The sequence below is a fragment of the Furipterus horrens genome, unplaced genomic scaffold, assembly GCF_987537825.1.
Source record: "Furipterus horrens unplaced genomic scaffold, mFurHor1.1.pri manual_scaffold_17, whole genome shotgun sequence".
In the NCBI taxonomy this organism is placed as follows: domain Eukaryota; kingdom Metazoa; phylum Chordata; class Mammalia; order Chiroptera; family Furipteridae; genus Furipterus; species Furipterus horrens.
The window spans coordinates 34538560-34546448 of NW_028327187.1; the positions used below are offsets into that span (position 1 = coordinate 34538560).

At 37.5% G+C, this 7889-nt stretch overlaps 1 non-coding gene across 1 annotated transcript; it reads right to left on the minus strand.

The window, feature by feature from the left end:
- Positions 1-6650: 6650 nt before the first annotated feature.
- Positions 6651-6757, minus strand: LOC149990808 (U6 spliceosomal RNA). Its single transcript, XR_016508701.1, has one exon. It is a non-coding gene; the product is annotated as a U6 spliceosomal RNA (small nuclear RNA).
- Between the last annotated feature and the right edge of the window lie 1132 nt (positions 6758-7889).

A 7889-nucleotide genomic window follows, 5' to 3' on the forward strand; every position in this document is an offset into this window, starting at 1 on the left:
TGCGGCGCACCTGAAGCCAAACTGTATTGACTCCGTCTTTCCCTTGGACCCTTCAGCTGCGAAGAGAGGGGGGGTCTGCTGCATGGGCAACAGCAGACCCTCCATATCACCCTGCCCAGGCTCTGTAGCTTCAGCTTCACTGGAGAGGACACTCCAGCGTCATCGCAAGATGTCGATTCAACACGAGAGGAGACAGATACCGTGTCACTCCCGAGTCGGACTGCACAGCCATTCTCGGCGGTGCAGATAGACTCTTAAGAAGCTACACCATCGTCTCTCGAGACGGACGGCTGCCGACGACGACGAGTATTTTCTAACACCATTCTGAACATGACATAAAATTCAGAAGCCTAAAAATGGATAAATTTGAGTTTACAGAACTCTTAAATTATATCAAAATAACAAAGTTAAAAGGTAAACTGTAAGCTGTGAGAAAATATATGCTACATGAATGAAAAAAGGCTAATTTCCTTCATATATGAAGAACTGTCACAAATCAATACTATAAAAATACTCCAATAGAAAAGCAGACAAAGAATATAAAGTCAACTAACTTTTTGGACAAGAAAAGCACATGGCAAATAAATATGTAAAACAGCGCTCTACTTCATTCGCCACTAAGACATGCAAATTAAATTCCACTTCTACAAGGTTAGCAGAAGTTAAAAGTTTTGACAATACTCAGTGTTGTTAAAGAACTAAGAATTCTCTTATAACATTCATGGGAGTGTAAACTGTTAAAAAGTATCTCAACATGTGAAATTAAACTAGCATTTTCATTTCTGTCATACAGATATGCTCATGCAAATTACACAAATATATATGTAGGGAGATTTTCATTATAGCTTTGTAATAAAGAGAAACAGACAATTAAAAAAGCGTCATTAGGGGACTGGTTAAAGAAATTATGGTACGTCCATACAATGGAATTTTGTGCCCACCATTAAAACAAGCACATATTTATTTACTGATACGCAAATAAGTCGAAGAGATGTTAAGTAAAAAAACTGAGTTGCATATTGCTTGGATAGTGTGATCCCGTTTGTGAAAAGGTATATTTACATACATATATATGTGCTTGCATGTGCATAAAATATTCTTGAAGAATGCACAGGAAACCTAACAACAGTTATTTCTCAGGAAAGAGTCAGTGCAGGGTTTCAAGGCTTGTAATTTTGCTTTTTAGTTTATCTATTGTTACCTTATATTAATTTTGTATAGTTATCATGTAATTTTGACATAAATTACTTTTGTGATTTTTAAGATCTTGTACTGGTTACTCCAGAAATCAGTGTGGCACTTTCTTATGAAGTTAAACATACATATACTTACCATATGACCCAGCAATCATTCCTGAGCATTTATCCTAGAGAAATGAAAACTTATGTTGAAACAAAAACCTGTACGCAAATGCTCATAGATTTACTTGTGATAGCCCAAAGGAGGAAACCACCCAAAGTTTCATCAGTTGGTAAAATGGTTAAACAAACTGTGGTACATTCAAACAATGCAATACTAATGAGCAATAAAAAGGAACTATTGATACATGTGACAACTTGGACGAACCTCAAGGACATTCTGCTTAGTGGAAAAAGCTAATCTCAAAGAATTACACACCGTGTGATTCCACTGTATAATAATCTCAAAATGATAAAATTATAGTGACGGAGAACAAATCAGAGATTTGGCGAGGTTTAGGGTGGAGGAAAGGGTGTAACAAGGAGTAATGAGAGGGAGTATCTTTGTGGTGATGGAACAGTTGTGTTTCCTGATTGTGATGATGTTAAGTCTACACATGCGGTTAACTTTCATAGAACTACGACAAATGCAGAAATGCATGAAAAAAATGGTGAAACTCAAATAAGGTCTGTACTTGAATTAATAGTATTATATCAGTGTTGATATCCTGGGTTTGACAGGTACTATGGTTATGTAAGCTATTATCATTGGGAAAGGCTGCATGAAGGGTACATTGAAATTCTCCATATTATTTTTGCAACTTCTTGTGAGTCCTAAAGTATTTCAACATAAAAAGTTGTAATAAAAAATTTAATGCTGGTAGTAAAAGAAAAAGATATCTGGTTAGTAGAAAGGTAATTACTTCACTATAAATTTTAAAAATTGAATTTCTAGTTTACAAATCAGCTTTTTGTTAACTTGGATATAATGACTAAATTTCCGGGTTCCTTATCATCACCCCCATATGAACTTACACAGTTAAGGGCCTGATACTCAACACTTGGGAGTAGACCATGGACCTGTGGCGTCAGCAGGAAATAGACATACCAATAAGCCTCGTCTAAAACAAATAGCTGGCACCTTTTTAAGACATCTCAAGTACTATATTACAGAATCTGCTAATTTTTTTACTCTGAGTAACATACAATATTTCCAGTATGAGTTAATGAAACTGAAGCTATATCTATACACGAAAGACTTGATGTCTCTCACATACAACCCCTCCCACTTCTCATCTGAGCTACAGTAATTGTCTTATGACCAGTTTCTTTAGCATCCAATCCAATACTGATTTGAATACTACCTTCCTTACTCACTTTTAAGCTTACTTGCCACTTTCCTACTGTCTCACTCCTAACTTGCTCACTTACGTACTAATTGGCTCAGTTGGCCTGCAACAGTGATTTTCAACCTTTTTCATCTCGTGGCACACATAAATTAATTACTAAAATTCTGCAGCATACCAAAGAATATAATTTTTGCTGATATGATAAAAAAGTTTATATAATTGTTTTAAAGATTTTATGTATTTATTTTTAGAGAGAGGGGAAGGGAGGAAGAAAGAGAGGAAGAGAAGCATCAATGTGTGGCTGCCTCTTGAGGGCTCCCACCTGAGGACTTGGCCCGCAACCCAGGCGTGTGCCCTGATTGGGAATCAAACCAGCGACCCTTTGCTTCGCAGGCTGGCACTCAATCCACTGAGCCACACCAGCCAGGGCTAGTATCATTTTTATTCATTCACACTGGACAGCTATTGTTGTGTTGGCTGTTTTCATTTTTTGTATTTGACAATCTAAGGGAAAAGAGGTCAGGTATTGCATGTTTTAATTCTTGTGACACACCAGTTGAAAATTGCCAACCTACAACAATGCCCCTCAAACGTTGCTGTGCTTAAGAATAACTTAAGGATCTTGCTAAAATGCAAATTCTGGTTCATTAAGTCTGAGCTTAGGGTGGGACCTGAGATTCTGCATTTCTAACAAACTCGCAGGTCATGCCCAGCCCACGTTGCTGTTCTAAAGTCCACACTTTGAAAATAAAAATAAATAAATGAAGTCCACACTTCGAGTGTGAGGGCCTAAGGAACAAAGTACAAACTCTGTAGGGTAGCTTTCAGTGCCTTCCACAGTCTTATCTAAATCTTATCACTCATAACTGTGAACTCTGCTGGGGCAATGTCTGTATAGGTCACTGTTGTATCCCCAATGCTTAGTATAGAGCCTAAAACAGGATAGGTGCTCCAGAATTATTTATTCAGTGATTGAAGAAATGAATAAATAACAACTACTCCCTGCCCATATACCGTACATTCTAAGCAAGCTAAATTACTTCTCATTTTCCTAGTACTGTCCCACTTCTATACATTTGCTCACACTATTTTCTCCTGTTTTCCATGCTTTGCCGCGTTTTTCTCCATTCTTAAAAGCCCAGTTTAAATGGAAAAAACACTCTCTACAAAATCTTCCCCGATGTCCCAATAGGGAAATAATTTCTCTCATTTTGCAAGGTTTCTCCCTACCAGATTTTGAATGCCTTGCAAATAATAATGATAGTAATAATAATGCTTTATTACCATTTGCTATAACCACCATGCCTAGCACAAACGTTAGCATATAGTAGAAATCAATGTTTATTAAATTGAAATGAGAGAATAAAGAATTATCTAGATCAGCACTATGTAATAGACATTTTGGCAATGATGGCAGTTTCAATAATCTGTATTGTTCAGTATGGTAGCCACAGGTAGTTGCTGAACACTTGAAATGTGGCTAGCGTGACTGAGGAACTGAATTTTTTATTTTAATTAAAATTTAAAGGTAAATAGCCACATGTGGCTAGTGGCTATGTATTGGACAGTGGCTATCTAGATAATTCAAGTTACAATTGTTCTTCATTCCACAGTATTCACTGAATGCCTTCTTTATTTTTCTTTATTGTTTTTAATTGAACTTTTTTTGGTGACATTGGTTAATAAAAACTGAGTGCCTTCTTTGTGCTAGACACAGAACAGACTAGGGGCTGATGATAGATGAATAATTTATGCTCTTTGACTTCAAAGAGTTTGCAACCTATTAAGAGAAGATAGTCAGGATCAAACAAATCCAATCAAGTGCTATCGTGCTATTATAGAAAGTTGACCAAGTAGAATGTGTGTACAAAGGTGAATGTGGGCAGGAGTCAAAAAAGGGTTTATAAGGAAGGTAAGAGTTGAAATGACATAGCATTCGTTCGGCAAACAGAAGATAAAGAGCTTTGCCCAGGGAGGAGTGTGAACAAAGGCAGGGAAAGTCAAAACAGAGAGCCCCTATCTTCCGGGAACTGCACGTAATTCCTTTAGGTAACACCTAGGAAGTGGAGGGCAGGGAGCTCTGTCAAAAGGAGACCTAGAGATGTTTATACTGGAGATAAAGGCAAGAGCCCAATCACAGAGCACCGTGCTATGGAAGGAACTTGGTATCCTATAGGCAATGAGAAGTCAGGGAAACGACGTGCTTGGTTTGAGATTTTAGAAATATGTCTCTGTATGATGGAGTGCAAAGGGATAGACAGTCTGAGAGGTTATGGGGCCGTGAAAATGCAGTCAGGACTTAGGGTATATGTGCTTTGCAGCCTGAAATAAGATAATAATTTCAGTGAACATCTCTGTTTTGTCTTTATTTCATAATCCACTTGATTTTCCTGCTTTTTTCCTTTTGCATGTAGAGGCACAGCCTTCATTCACTTCATGGCCAGATCTCCATGGAAGCAAAGTCGAAACTTGGTGTGAATATCTGGCAATTTCAAGGAAAAAAATACCCTCTGCTTTCTGCTTAAATCATTTGAGAAATATTAGCCAAAAGAAATCATTCCTATCAGCAGCTAATTCTTTCATTCGTTAATGCTGGCACTGGTCCTAGTTATTTGTATTAAGTAGTTAAACATGTCACAGGATTTGTTTGTGTAGACAGATGACATTTGCATTATTTGTTAAGTGCCAACGTTCAATAAACAACAAAAAAGACTGATCAAGGCACAAGTAGACCTATCAACTCAGACTTATGGATTACTTTAAAGGTTCTATCGTGATGCATGATTTTTCAATATGTTCAGGAGACATTTATCATTTTAAACCCATACACATTTAATGATTACATTATTCATTTTGTCGCTGTTGTGGCATCGTTGCTGGGTATTTGTGCTTATAGAAATAGCAAGTTTTTGGAAGCAGAAATATTATTGGTAGCAGAATAACAGACACACACATGCCCTGCCCCCCCCAAAAAAAAACATTTTTAAGTTATTTCCCTATATTGCTGAAAGTGATTTGGTTAAAATGAGCATTGCCCAGCCAGAGCATTTAAGATCTTGTTCCCAGGCATATGTCATCAGTTTGGCTCAAATAACCTTATAAAAATTCTCAAAAATATAAATAAAATTAGCCCTGCCCACAACCTCCAATAAGAATATCTTTTATTGGCATACATGCAAGCTTATAAAGCAAGGATCACAGTAATAACTAGGAGGGGCAGTAACATTATTGACAACAAAGACTAGTCCCTGAATTTAAGTGCAGTATTTGTTACTAGTAACCACCAACATTAAGTAAAATTCAGACACTTGAACCATTGTCAGCATTTGAAGTCTATCATTGGTAGCACGTTTACTGTTATATGCTGATAGCACTTCTAATGCTGGACACTAGAAATTAATGCTAGAAGTGCCTGTAGAAAGATTAAGAGGTGTAAAGAAAGGACAAAGGAGGATTTGCAAAGGGGAAGAGGGCTAGAGATAGAAACTTCTGAGAAAACACATTTTATCCTAAAAATATAGACAATGCTACATGAAATTCTTTAACATATAAAAGGCATTATTGGGACAATTAGCAAAATTTGAATAAGGTTACTAAATTATATAGTAGTACTGTATTAATGTTAATTTCCTGATTTGGATCATCATATTGTCATTATTAGGAGGATGTCTTCACTTTTAAGAGATACACACTGAAATATTTAAGGGTAAAAGGGACATTATGTGAGCAACTTATACTCAACTGGTTCAGAAAGCAAGATAAATGTATTCCTTAGATACACATTATATATTATGGTGGTGTGCTAGAGACTGCTAGCGCTGACTCACAAGCGCTAATTGTGCACGTCTTCCCAACTCCAGCTAGTGATCCCACACTGGGAGCTTGAAATCAGCCACGGAGAGAGCATTTACACCATGAAAATCAGCAAATGCTATAGATCAGAGAGATCTGGAGAGCCAATTGTTAAAACATATTTGCCATGGATCAAAATAAAAGAAAATGTCATGATTCATGAAATTTTTTGTGTTGTAATTGATAGGCCATTGTATTTTGCCTTTAACCTGAGTTCATACGTTAAAAAAAAAAGTGCTGTTAAACACTCGATAACAACTATATATATATATAAAATATGGAATGCTTCACGAATTTGCGTGTCATCCTTGTGCAGGGGCCATAATAATCTTCTCTGTATCCTTCCAATTTTAGTATATGTGCTGCCAAAGCGAGCACAACAATATATTTTAACATGCCATTCTCTAGTTACCTGCAAATATCTTTCAAACGTACTTTCTCAAGAAAGCAGGTAAATATATATGTTATCCTAGTTTTGTAGTTAGTTCTTGTACACTGTAAACTAAAAGCAATCACATATCTAGCAGTAGGGACCAGTTTAGCTATACCCACACACTGCTTATCTCCCAAGCATCTGAATCCTTCATAGGACTTTGTGAAACTTTATGTCCTCCATAAGATCTCTCTTGAAGACCACATTCAACATTGGTTCCTTCCTTACAGTTCATAGAATTGTGTGAAAGATACATAGAAAAGCATCGAGACCAACCCCCTCATCCTGATACCCCAATGTTGTGGGTTCAGTCCCCGATCAGGACACATACAAGAATCAACCAATGATGCATCAGTAAGTGGAACAACAAATCAATATTTCTCTCTCTCCCTCTTTCCCTTTCTCTGTCTTTCCTTCTCTCTCTAAAATTAATCAATAAGTAAAAATTTATTTGTTAAAAAGGGATGAACATCCCCACTGTCACACAATATCCAGTGACAGTTACGAGCAGCACCCTGGTCCTCTCATTCCCAAGCCCTCAGCAATTTTTTAAAAGATTTTATTTATTTATGTTTAAAGAGAAGGGAAGGGAAGGAGGAAAAGAGGGAGAGAAATAGCGATGTGAGAGCGAAACATCAATTGGTTGCCTCTCATAAGCGCCCTGACCAGACCAGACCAGCAACCCAGGCATCTTCCCTGACTGGGAATTGAACCAGCTACCTTTCAGTTTTCGGGATGACACCCAATCAACTGAGCCACATGTGTCGGGGAAGCTATTTTTTACACCATTAGAGAACACTTTCCAGACCAGATTTAGATACCAGATCATAATCTACTTCCTGGCCAAACAGTATACTTACTCATTTTAAGAGTAGATGCTCGCCCTGGCTGGTGTGGCTCAGTGGACTGAGTGCCAAATGGTGATCTGAAAGGTAGCTGGTTCAATTCTCAGTGAGGGTTCATGCCTGGGTTACAGGCCAGGTTCCCAGTTGTGGGTGTGTGAGAGGCAACCTGATCGACGTATCTCTCACACATTGATGTTCTCTCCCTCTCTTTCTCCCTTCCTTCCCCTCTTTC